The following is a 13,428-nucleotide window of genomic DNA, read 5'->3' as shown; positions in this document are numbered from 1 at the left end:
AAACTCTTTTTTCATTTGTTTTACGCTACAGTAATACCTTCTTAAATCGGCGGTGTATACATCATTGTGTCTCATTAAGACGTTATTGCAATTTTAAAACTATAAAAAATGTCCAGTGAAAGCGTATTGTTTCTACGGAGCCTCTTTGCTAATTCTTTTCGTTTAATATTAAAGAGGGCGGTTTACAGCGATTACCGCGATAAAAACACAATGTCCTGAGTAAATATATTGCGCTGTTTTTCTTTGGAGTAGACTTGCTACTTTCAGGGACGAGGATTAGCGCGTTTATTTATTTATTGGCAGCTGCATTTACTACTTAACGTTTTGGGGACTTGCTGTGATTAATCCCGGAATCGCTCGTATTTTAGCGACTACTTCTTTTGAGTAAGCTTATAGCAATTATGGTCACAATAATGGTATCAAACTTTGTGAACAAGCGACTTTTCAATTTATCGGATCCTATTTGGGATTTAAGCCCAGGATCTTGGAATTGAGAGCCGTAACACAGTACTTTTCGTTTATTCCCAGTACTTAGTCCTAGTGGAGTGTCTCATGACGGAACATGACAATAAATAACTATATTTTAACTGTGCGTTTTTTTGCGTCTGTGTAGGTATTACACGGGACTACTGAGAATTGAAATCCCAATAGTCCAATTAATGGCACTTCTGGGGAAAAAAATCAGAAGCCCCATCATGGGTCTCCACTGGGACCGCTACTGGGGAAACACGGTACTTTTCTCTTTAAAAAAAGGCAGGCAGATTATCAAATAGTTGATAAATGCTGTAGAATCAAACCAAAATAATTTCGTGGTTAAGCATATCGAATTCCCGTTACCGCAACCAAACCAAAATAGTAACTGAACACTAGTACAAATACCGCTCAACCGCGGCTTTTCTGAGTAAATATGACGCGTGCATTCCGTAGTAATGAGATGCTCAAGTATGCATCTGTCGCGTAATGCACTGTAGCACAAATCTAGCTGTGCTATTTGAGTTATATGTCTGCAGTTAGACAGAATGTTTGAGGAAAAATCAGTCCCACAACAGTAAAAGGGCTTTTCGAATATAGGAATTAAAATATAACTTACGAGTATTTTAACCGTAACAATAACAATAACTGGTGCTTTTTGTATATAGTTTGACAGATTTTTCACGTTTGTCAAAGTTAAAGTAAGATGGTGCAACTCAGCCTTAGTTTACAGCATTATTAAAATGTAATAGTCTATTATGCAATAAAAAAATATAGAAAGAAGTAGGTAGGTAATAATACTCGTAGTGCATGACTCAATACTGTGTAAATAGAGGTCCCAAGTAAACAACCGGGTATTTAACTCTTTTTATAATTTTTTTTATTTTTATTTTTATCCACAACGAGGAAGCTCTTGGCCTGTATCTCACCTGATAGTAAGTGATAAACGAAACTCTACGCATAACTGGATTCAAACATACACATTTCAACTTGAGATTAACTTAATCTCAAGATTTGGACCAATTTCAGGCTTTCGCATTAATGGGACATAATCTTTTATAGGTAATCATCTTACAGCAACGCAGAGCTATACAAGCTGGAAACAATGAATTTTCAGATAGATCCAGTTTATTCTGTAACCTATTATTAGTACCGTTTGAAAGAGCTCATGAAGCACTTTTAGGATCAGTAACCAGTTTTTCAATATCTTGTATAGTTTAGAAATAATCGAGTGAGTTCCACCCTGTATGTATCAGGTATCAGTTTCCCATGATTTGATAACCGCATTTCTTCCAAATGAACGCATTATACGGAAAACGGTGTAATTTCATTCTCAATACACATTTAATAAGTAAAATACATATGTATTTCAATAAAATACCATAAACAACTGATCAGTGCACCATGTCCAGTGCATTAGTATGTGCATACTGCGTCCAATCTGCTACGAACATACGGGATTCCTCTGGACACATCACTCTGTGTGGTCTGAGAGACTACAAAAACTATCGAATCACTTTTTGCAGTCGCATCCTAAACCTACCGTATCAAAATCCGACCCAAACTTGACCTTATTACCTGGAAATAAGGGGGTAAAATTAATGGTCAAGCAAAAACAAAATAATTGCCTTAGGATCTGTCAAAGTGAAATGATTTCGTCGCGACTGACGTCCTTAATTAATTGCGGGTTAAATAAATAAAAACAAATAAAATGTGGTCCAAATTGGACCTCACTCGACGTTCTGGGATTAGTATGATAGGTCCATTATAGTCTGTAGGTACCTTTGATATTTTATTAACTCAAAATTAAATCAACACCGCTTATGAATATTTTGGCTATGGCACCAAAAATAAAAACAATTTATTAAACAATTTTGTAATTTATACAAAGGTACAGTTATGTTCATTATTAGCATGAAAGCATGCCACTATTGAGCATTTGCTACTTAGTAGCATGTGTCGAAACATGACTGGTAAATTTAAGCATACTCATTTCGAGATGTTCGAGCACGCTTTTTTTAGCATGCTTAAAGCATGACATTTTATGAGCATGCGCCTTTAACCAAATCTGTCAACACATTATCAAAAACTAAACACACGCATAGAAAATAATTATGTCTCTATAAACAATCTCACTCAGAAATAAAACGTTGGACATTCAATAAATGCATTTCTCTCCCAGTTAGGCGCTATTTATCGGCTCGCAGTTTCAGAGGTGAGGTACTAATAGGAGGGTCATTATAAGGCCAGTCACACACCGCTGGTCCCACGGCGGGTGCTAAAACCGTTTTTGTGCGGGACCCGCTAGTGGCATAGATTACGCGGATGGTACAGAGGTTGAAGATTTCATGAAACTAGACAGTTAAGTGAAGAAGCACGGTTTACTACAACTATAATGCATAAAACAAGAAATATGTTTTTGAGTCATTGCAAATTCAATATAATAATTATCCTTATTACCCGTATTTGTATTGCTTTTTCAAGATGTTAAAATAAATATACTTTAGTTAGTTCAAATTAATTCCTCTGTTGAAGCATTTAACCTGGCTTAAATACAAAAAATGTAAGCTTTCTTTATTTAATTTTATAGATAAAAGCTTGCATAAATCTTTTAAAAGAGTAATTTGTTATTGTTTTTAATTAAAAAGTTAACTATTGATGTTCTTATTTTAAAAAATGACGTGACAAAACCATAGCCTGAAATATAGGCACAAAAGAGATTCTAAATCAATTGACACTTCTACATTGAATAACTTGCTCTATGCTTGCACATCTCGTAGTGTTGTGCATTAATCGTTCGTTTAGCGACTAATAGAGCTGATACAACGCATCGGCCATAGATCAGGGAAGTGTCAAAGACTAAACACAAGAATCCGAAAGGCAGAAGCGTTCTCACATAATCATTTGTAGAGCTAATTGATTTTGTAGAAGAAACGGCGGCGTGACTGGCGTAGTGATGCACTTGAGTATGTAATAGTAAGTTCCAATGGTGAAAAAAAAGAGCAACAGAAATGAGACACGGTTTTGGTTAGATAATTATGTAATAAAGACTGTTAAGAAAACTCACAAAAACATCTGACAATATTTTTCAGAAAGATACAAATTACACAAATAAATTGCTGGAATTACATTAAAAAGTTCGTTATCCTAGATATTATAAATTACTAAATACTGAATCACAGAGTTTTCTATTTACATGATTGTTTTTAAATTGTTGAATTTTGCCTTTAAGGTACTTCTATTCAATGGTTATACATGAAAATACTTAATTGTAGTAGTAGGTAAAGTACTATGAGTAACTATGTTTTTCTAATAAAGTGATATTTAGGTAATAAGTACGAACTCACACTGAATATACAAGAATCATATCCAACGTGTCACTTACTTATTTACGTGTAAATTTACACGTAAAATTGATACGTCAAAGTGCAGCGTGACAATCGCGCGTCGAGCATCACAAAAAATGCAAGAACGTGTAAACTCCGTTGTTTAAAATTCGCTGCTGAGGGCATATCTTCACAGCCAATGTTTTTGCAGACCGCAACAACAAACCTGTCTTTCTTACTCGTCTGAGCGAGGTACCTTGTGCGAGAGAGAGACCTAGATTTGTATGTAATGCCAAATGTGCTTCAACTATCACCATAGAAGTACCATCTTATACTAGTCTATATTATGTACCTACTAATATTAGAAATGCTAAAGTAACTCTGTCTGTCTGTCTTGCTTTCACGCCTAAACGACTGAACCGATTTGGATGAAATTTGGCATAGAGATAGTTTGAGTCCCGGGAAAGGACATAGGATAGTTTTTATCCCGGTTTTAGAAACAGTGACGCGCGCGATAAAGTTTTTCTGTGACAGTCAAAATTCCACGCGGGCGAAACCGGGGGCGGAAAGCTAGTATTATAATAAAGGCTTAACAAACAAAACAGTTGTTTTCCAAATAAAACCTTTACGAAAATCTGATGCGCTTTACCACGCTCTGACCGCACATTAATTTACAAATAACCACAGAATGCTTTATCCAGCCTGCTCATTTCATTGGAAATTGATGCCACTTTGATTTTAAACCCAATCACAGCATTAATGACATCCTATTTATAACGAACAAAATTTATTTTTTATGGCTGATGTTTATTTTTTTCTGATACGTTACAGCAACGTTTAAATAGTGTGAATTCAATCTTTGAGACAGGAATAATGAGAAATTAAACACTTGATAGGTCATTTTCGTAACTGGTAAAAAACTGTTCAAGTCAGACAATGTGTTAACATCTCCGATGTTATCAACAATTAATCCGTTTTCGATACAGTCAAACTTTTTCCTGGCATACTCCGAGAGCGATTTGAAGACTCCACGAGCGTTGTTCCACCGAGCAATGCTGCTAATGATCCAAACAAATAGCCAAATCAGCATGCGACACACGTAGCGTGTCCGAGCGTTACGCTTGGTCGCCGCAAAAACGCTACAAGCGCGCTGGATTCCGCGCCCGTATGTTTATGGCCTAACATTCCGTGACGCTGTTTTTGTTATGCTGTGGTTCGTACGCGATTTCTGCAATAACAATAAAAATATACATCAGTGTTTTTACAAGTTACAAGTTGTGTGTGGTGGCCTGGTGGGATTGCCTAACGGCAACATCAAAATGACACGTCCATATAAATTTTCTCTGGTCTTTTCGGGGATCCAGGTTTTAAAACTTTACTTACTCTATTTAAAACTATACATTGTTTGTGTTACTCATCATTAACGTTTCGTACACATTACACACATTTAATAAATGTAGGATAAAGTCAAGAACTGTCTCATACTCTACATTCTACATAATTCCAGTTCATTCATCGGTGCTATGATACGATAGCTAAATTAATACAAGGCGAATTAAAAAAAGTTAGTCTTAGCATATTCTTAGTCTTTTCTTATTTTTGAAAATATTTCAGAAACTTCTATGAAGAACTTTCGGTCACGCCCTTCATGTGTCACTTTGTATGCAAAACGCCTTGTCAAGAAAAAAGTTGCTAGACGAAGGGTTCAGCATTTTCCTAACGCCCACTCAGTTTCAGCTGATGTCTCACGCTGAAGTATCGATAGTGTCTAACACATAGTTTCTATGTACATATAAAAGTGCTGATCAAAAGCCAAGTTACTGAAAATAAAAACCACAAATCAGTCAGTGCCTAAGAACTCAAACGTCCGCAAGACCAGACATATTTCAGACTAACGGCCGCCCGCGACTTCGTACGCGTAGATCCCGTTTTACCCCCTTAGGGGTGAAGTTTCGTAAAATCCTTTCTTAGCGGATGCCTACGTCTTAACATTTACCTGCATGCCAAACAGCCCGATCCGTCCAGTGGTTTGGGATGTGCCTTGATAGATGACTATGTCAGTCAGTCTGAAGGTATAATTGAAAAGACCTATAATTCTTATGTTATGTTCGTTACGATGAATTACCACTTCACAATATGGTATATTGTCAACTTTTTGGCCACTTTGGGTGTCACGAATTATTCAATACTCAATACTTGATTGCTTCACCACATTAGCATTTAGGTCTTACAATTCAATCAGATCAATCATCAATGTGGACCCAGTTAGGGCACAGCAACCTTTGGAAGGAGGCAGAACGATCTCAGTAGTTTATATAGATTGAATTTATCCGGTTGAGTATTTGACGCTGACTGTACGTAAATTTGAATATACCTACAACTACACACCTCTATTTTTCTACGCACGTGACGCAGAGCGCCGTGAACGCGTTACTTCCGCCTCATAACGCGAGAACGTCGCAAACAATACAAACTTTCAGTATCTACTGCAGAATACCCTGCACAATTGAACAAAGTATATTTGAGTCACAAAGAAGTGGTACAATGGGTGGATAAGCAGTAGGTGTAATCATATAGCAGAGAGGTGCCTTGAAAAGGGACTAAAATGAATTTGAAAATGTCAAAGCAAAATATGACGTAAATGACGTTTGATGTCAACTTCAAAAGTGAAAAGACAAAAAAAAAATAACGTTGTATAAAGTTAGGACGTACCTAAATCTTTTACAATACTAGAAGAATGTTCACTAATTTTGTTTTTTAGCTATCTGTATTCTCTGTTAAAAATAAAAAATACACGTGAAAGAATTATTTCGATACGTCAATTAGTTTCCAAGATATTGAATTTTAAAAGTGCGGGCGGCGGCCGCCGGCCCTCCATTTTATGCGCGTGACGTCATATTACAGTGACTGGCTCATATTTGTATGGGTGGAATCTTGCAAGCTGAATTAAGACCCACTTCCAGGCAACCGATTAAGCTGAAATTTCGCAAACACATGTGATTTGGATGACCATGCAATATTATGATGACATAGAGCTGATCTGATGATGGAGCTGGAAGGTGGCCATAGGAACTCTATAATAAAACGACTTAAATCCATCGAGTTTGGGTTCGTTCGTTTTGTATTGACGAGTACTTTAATTCTATATAGTAATCAGGGTTCTAATGATGGAGCTGGAAGGTAATTCGCAATAAAACGACACAATCGCATCAAGTTTGGGTTTGGTTCAATTTTAATTTCTGTGATGGGTCTGGGTGTTAATATGTATAATAAGTTTGTATTTAAAAAAAAAATGTATTTAAGTATGTTTATATCCGTTTTCTAGTGAGCGGATACTGTGAATGTACGTCACGCGGGGTCACGTGACCGTCGGCGGCACTCAATATTTAAGAGAACTTTGAATGCCTATTAAATCATAACTACTGGGTATTTTTGAATGAAATAAAAACTAATGTATTTGTAAATGTAAAAGCCTAACCGTAACATAGGTTTCAAGTGATTTTGCATACCTAGTAACATTCTCAATTATAACGAAGTATACCAAGTAAATTGACTAACTATAATAATCAATAATAACTGGTGTTAAACTAAGCAAAGCTCTTAATTTGAATGCCTGACAACGGAAAAACCAATTCAAATCCAAATTTGTAAATTTAGAATTTCACGAAGAGCTGGGAATCAAACCCACGACCTCCAGGTAAAGAGTAGAGTTCAACAATAGCCCCAAATCGGCCACCAGAACAAAACCTACTGAACTGTCTCGTAGCGTACACAAACAAGTAGTTTCAGATCCAGGGGGAATATTTTTCTAACTCACAAAGAGAAATGGCACGAAGTTCAGTTCGTCGCTACAAGCGCCATCTGAGATTTTTCAAAGGGGAGCTATTGCTCTTCAGAGTCGAAGCTTTGTGTACGCCGATGTATAATGTAAGAGAGCTATAAATAAAGAAAAGTACGCTACTAAACTAGTACTTACACGTGCTCGTAGGTACGAGCAGTATGAGCACGTATACGAAAGAAAAATATTTTTATTCTAGCTTTGGCCCACGCCACTGCTTCACCCGCGTGAAATTTAGTTTGTCACAGATCGTCATAAATTATAGCCTATATATTATTCTGGGTTATAAACAATCATACTGAAAAGTTTCATTAAAATCCGTTCAGTAGTTTTTGCGTGAAAGAGTAACAAGCATCCAGACATCCAAACTTTCGCATTTATATTATTTATTTATTTATTTAAACTTTTATGCCAAAATAAATTTGAACATAAGGCGAACTTAATGCACTAAAGCATTCTCGACCAGTTTACCTTTGGGTTGAGCAGAAAAGAAATTTGTTTGGCGGTACTTCTATTAGTAGGATAGTAGGATTGAATGTTGTCACTTCAATAATGTTGGCCGCTGGGGCAGAAAAGTTTTCAAATGGCGGCCACGGGCCGGAAGCCGTAGTGTAGGCAGGCCCCCCACTAGGTGGACAGACGATCTGGTGAAGGTCACGGGAAGTGCCTGGATGCGGGCAGGGCATTTATAACAAAACATGAAGTTTGAACGGTTCAATTTCGATATTCTGCTAATTTTAGATACGGCATGTTTAAAATAACGTGTAGGTTGAGTTGAATAGCAGCCGATTTGAATAACATCAACTATAATGACATTTCGACTACATCGAGTCAAAGTAACTTGATTTGAGTAATTACCAGAATCGGGCTACAAGTACTGCCATGTACCTATCTTTAGGGAAATAAATTATTTAGTGGTTAATCAGTTTCAATATCATTAAAACAGTACAATGGAATTTCACTAAAGCTAATTTCGAACAACTATATAAATCGATAGCGGCAATAGAATGGACGCCTTTATGGAATTTAGATTTAGAAAAGAGTGTATCTTTCTTTTATGAAATTATAAATGGTATCATGAACGAACATGTTCCGCGAAAAAAGGTAAGTTCAGGTAAGATAAACAATAGGTATAATTACCCCGAGTGGTACTCGACTGAATTAATTAAAGAAATAAAATTAAAGGCAAATTTACATAGGCAATATAAAATTAGGGGTTCAAAAGGGTATTACGATGAGTATGCAAAGTGCAGAAGTCGAGTAAAAAAGATGATAAAAATTGCACAGGAACAATATAGGAACAGGGTTCAAAATCACCTGCTAGAGGACCCAAAGGCATTTTGGAAATACATAAAGTCTAAAAGGGAAAGTAGGCAGACAAAAACTATACTGAAAAATGGGGAGGTGATTACGCCTGAACAGTGTGCCAAAGAATTCGCATCGTACTTCCACTCAGTCTATGCCACGAAACGGGCGGACCTAGACGTAGCGGGAATTATGGCTAGAGGAGGTGATGAGAACGGGGGGGCGCGCGTGCACCTGGAGCGGTTAGAGTTAAATGAGGTAAGAGGGGCGCTGCGGAGGCTTAAGCCCAAGACTTCCGTAGGACCGGATGGGATTCCACCGTTCGTGTTTCGGGACTGTCGGGAGATGTTAGCTGAACCACTCCTACACATATATAATCTCTCGTTGCAGACTGCCGTTTTCCCTGAGAGGTGGAAGCTCACACGCGTCGTTCCCGTTCCAAAGGGAGGTTCATCAAATAGTGTGGAGGGATATAGACCAGTAGCTGTATTGTCGACACCGGCAAAAGTATTCGAGTCAGCCATACATAAAGGTCTATACTCCCAGGTAAGCGCACAACTAACAGACGCGCAACACGGTTTTCGACCAGCGCGAAGTACGACCAGCAACCTACTTAATTATATGGCGGATATAATTCCAGCTGTGGACAGTGGGGTGCAAGTGGACGCCGCTTACTTTGATTACAAAAAAGCCTTCGACCTGGTCGATAATGAAGTGCTTCTTAAAAAGTTAGCGAGCGTAGGGTTTACTCCGCGGTTGTTACAGCTATTTGCCAGTTATATGGGGGATAGGCAGCAGTATGTGGAATATGCCGGTTTCACCTCAGAACCCTATTTTACAAGATCGGGGGTAAGTCAGGGCAGTAATCTTGGGCCTTTTGAATTCATTTTAATGGTGAACGATCTGCCGACGGTGGTAAAGGATTCCAAGTGCTTGCTGTTTGCAGATGACTTGAAACTCTATCGTGAGATTAGGAGCCCAGATGACACAGAGAAAATGCAAAGGGACATTGACAGGGTAGTGGCGTGGAGCGAGAACAATGGGTTGAAGTTTAACACCTCCAAGTGTTTAACCATATCTTTTACACGCACACGCAGCCCCCTCCTCAACACTTACAAGGTAGCAGGAACCACGGTTGTCAGGGTGAATGAAGTGAGAGATCTAGGCGTACAATTCACATCCAATCTTACCTTCAAAACCCATATAACGTCAATCTGTAAGAAAGCGTATCGGAACTTAGGTTTTATCCTGCGTAAAGCTCACGGTTTTAAGAATGTCACCGCAATAGTGACCCTGTACAATGCCTTAGTTAGAAGCCATCTAGAATGCAACTCTGTGATCTGGGCCCCGCACGAAGCTAAGTATAGCATCATGCTGGAAAAGATACAAAACAAGTTCGTAAGATATTTGTATCTGAGACGATATGGGGTGTACCCATTTTACCCATTGAAGTATCCCACCTTATTCATCCTGGGTATGGTGGGATATAACGAATTAAGGGTGAGGAGGGATGTTGCGTTGCTGGTTGACTTTTTCAAGTTGCTGAAAGGTAAGATACATAACCCGGAATTGCTGGGAACGGTATACCTAAATGTGCCGGATCGCTATGTGGAGCGCCGTCGCCGCCCGCGCCTGCTGGCTGTGCCGCGCGCGCGCACGGCTCTGCTGGCGGAGGCGCCGCTCACTCGCGCCACAAGACGTCTCAATGAAATAGCGGAAGTAGTAGACCCGTTTAATTGTTCTCTGAGTGAATTCGTAAGAGCCGCACTTTTTATTGTTAGTTATAAGTAGTTAGTGTAAGTAGATACAGTGTACCTGCCTACAAAATAATTTATGCTATCGCATTAGGTTATTGACCTGTAAAGATAGTTTAAGTTGGTGAAAATAAATAAATAAATAAATAAAATTGGACCTGAATTGGAAAAAATAAAACCGACTCCAAAAAACCTACACTAAAAAGTAGAAAAATAATTACTAATTACCTACTTATTTATTAGGACGAATTATTAATATTTATGTAGGTATACCATGATTGATAATTCTGGAGTCGGTGCCAAGATTATGAAACATGTAAAGTTTGCCTGCACCGACTCCAAAAGTATCAATCATGGTATACCTACATAATAGACTAAGAGCTACTGAACGCCAGACCTACGTTATTTTATAAAGGCTGAAAGTTTGTCAGCGCATGCTCCCAACATAGCTAAGAACCATGGCCAAACATGAAGTTTGGGTCATGGTGGCTTTGGCAGACAGATGGTACTAAAGGTGTGTAAAATACCAACTTAATTACGTCAAAGTATAAAGGCTGATTTTTTGATATTTCCTTCAAAATGTTATTAGAAATGACGTCATTAATTGACAGACACCTACCATGGTGGCAGCCCTTAGCCAGACACCTTAAAGTTCATGAAAATGTAGTCCTACTTACGTCATACTATAAAAGCTGATATTTACATAAAATATTTGAACTATCATTTGATGAAGTTTCCACATCAGCCAGACACTTCTGATGGTTCCTTCGCCTTGCCAGACAGCTTTTAGGGTGGCCGAAAGTGCGAACGCGAGGCACTATAATTATTGTTTTTTGTACTTTTTCTTATGTTACTCAAGTATTTGAGTCTGTAAATCATCATCTCATGTTGATGAGCTGATGATGGAAGGTAAGTACAACTCCTTAAGTTAAGGCTTAGGAGTTGGAGGACAATTCCTTAACCAGTATATATAAGTATAGTTTCTAAAGTTATTTGGGTGTTTGCATCAGCTAGTCATCATCCCATGTTGATGGAAGGTACAACTCCTTAACGCTTAGGAGTTGTAGGATAATTCACGTCATGCTCCCCGGCGGAACTACTTTTGATTTAACTAGTCTAGTGTGTTTCTAAAATAAATCTTTGAAATGTCTATAAAATTCTACACCTATTTTAAAAAAAAATATGTCACAGGTTTCGCCGTATTTTGTTATTGAAAGTGGTTGCGCTGCAGAGTATCCTTCCAGCGAAACCATCACGATATATCTATTACTATGCATAGTATAATCAAATTTATAGTATCAAATAATACTATAACAATTCTATATTGAATTAGGACCCCCAAATCCTCACTAGAATTTATACACGCGGAAAATGTGGTGCCACAAATTTTATCTTCAAAATAGTTGCTAAACGCCTAGAGTAAAGTTCTTAGCAACATTAGCATTAACATAGGTAATGATAATGTTGCTAAGAACTTTAATCTAGGCAACTTTCAGAGGTAATCACTTTAAAATTAGGGATTACCTAAGCCTTACGGAGTTGTACTTACCTTCCATCATCAGCTCATCAACATGAGATGATGATTTACAGACTCAAATACTTGAGTAACATAAGAAAAAGTACAAAAAACAATAATTATAGTGCCTCGCGTTCGCACTTTCAGCCACCCTAAAAGCTGTCTGGCAAGGCGAAGGAACCATCAGAAGTGTCTGGCTGATGAGGAAACTTCATCAAATGATAGTTCAAATATTTTATGTAAATATCAGCTTTTATAGTATGACGTAAGTAGGACAACATTTTCATGAACTTTAAGGTGTCTGGCTAAGGGCTGCCACCATGGTAGGTGTCTGTCAATTAATGACGTCATTTCTAATAACATTTTGAAGGAAATATCAAAAAATCAGCCTTTATACTTTGACGTAATTAAGTTGGTATTTTACACACCTTTAGTACCGTCTGTCTGCCAAAGCCACCATGACCCAAACTTCATGTTTGGCCATGGTTCTTAGCTATGTTGGGAGCATGCGCTGACAAACTTTCAGCCTTTATAAAATAACGTAGGTCTGGCGTTCACTAGCTCTTAGTCTATAAATATTAATAATTCGTCCTAATAAATAAGTAGGTAATTAGTAATTATTTTTCTACTTTTTAGTGTAGGTTTTTTGGAGTCGTTTTTTTTTTTTTTTTTTATAAAATTTTACTTATTTCTTGCTTTTTAGTTAACTAATTAGTGCCGTGTGGGGACGGCCGTAAAGAATACAATTCTCCACCGCCAACAGGAGGCGTGTCGTAAGAGGCGACAAAATCCTGTAGCACGAGATGGGCAGCAGCGTCTGCGTGCGAAACTTACAAAAAACTGCGCTCGCCAACCCGCCTGCCAAGCGTGGCGAGTATCGGCAAATCCCCTTAATGCAAAACATAACAGCGACCAGGCCCCCAGTCTCCGGTGGTCCCGCTGTTCCTGGCTACGGTAGCGGTCAGGGTAGCAGCGGGGCGGGGGGTGCTAAGAATCTCCGGAGGCGGACTGGCTACCCACACCAACGACGACTGGCCCTGGTAACCCATAATATACGCACGCTGAGGACTGACGAAAGGATCACAGAGTTGGAAGACGAACTGAGTAGGTTGCGATGGAGTATAATCCGGCAACCTACTCTACTACCGGGAGGGCGAACAACTGTCCCAAGGTGGTGTCGGGTTTCTCGTCCACAAGTCCCTCATTAACAACATCATC

Source organism: Ostrinia nubilalis, chromosome 11 (genome assembly GCF_963855985.1).
Source record: "Ostrinia nubilalis chromosome 11, ilOstNubi1.1, whole genome shotgun sequence".
NCBI lineage: Eukaryota > Metazoa > Arthropoda > Insecta > Lepidoptera > Crambidae > Ostrinia > Ostrinia nubilalis.
Note: the sequence above shows the minus strand (reverse complement) of the source record.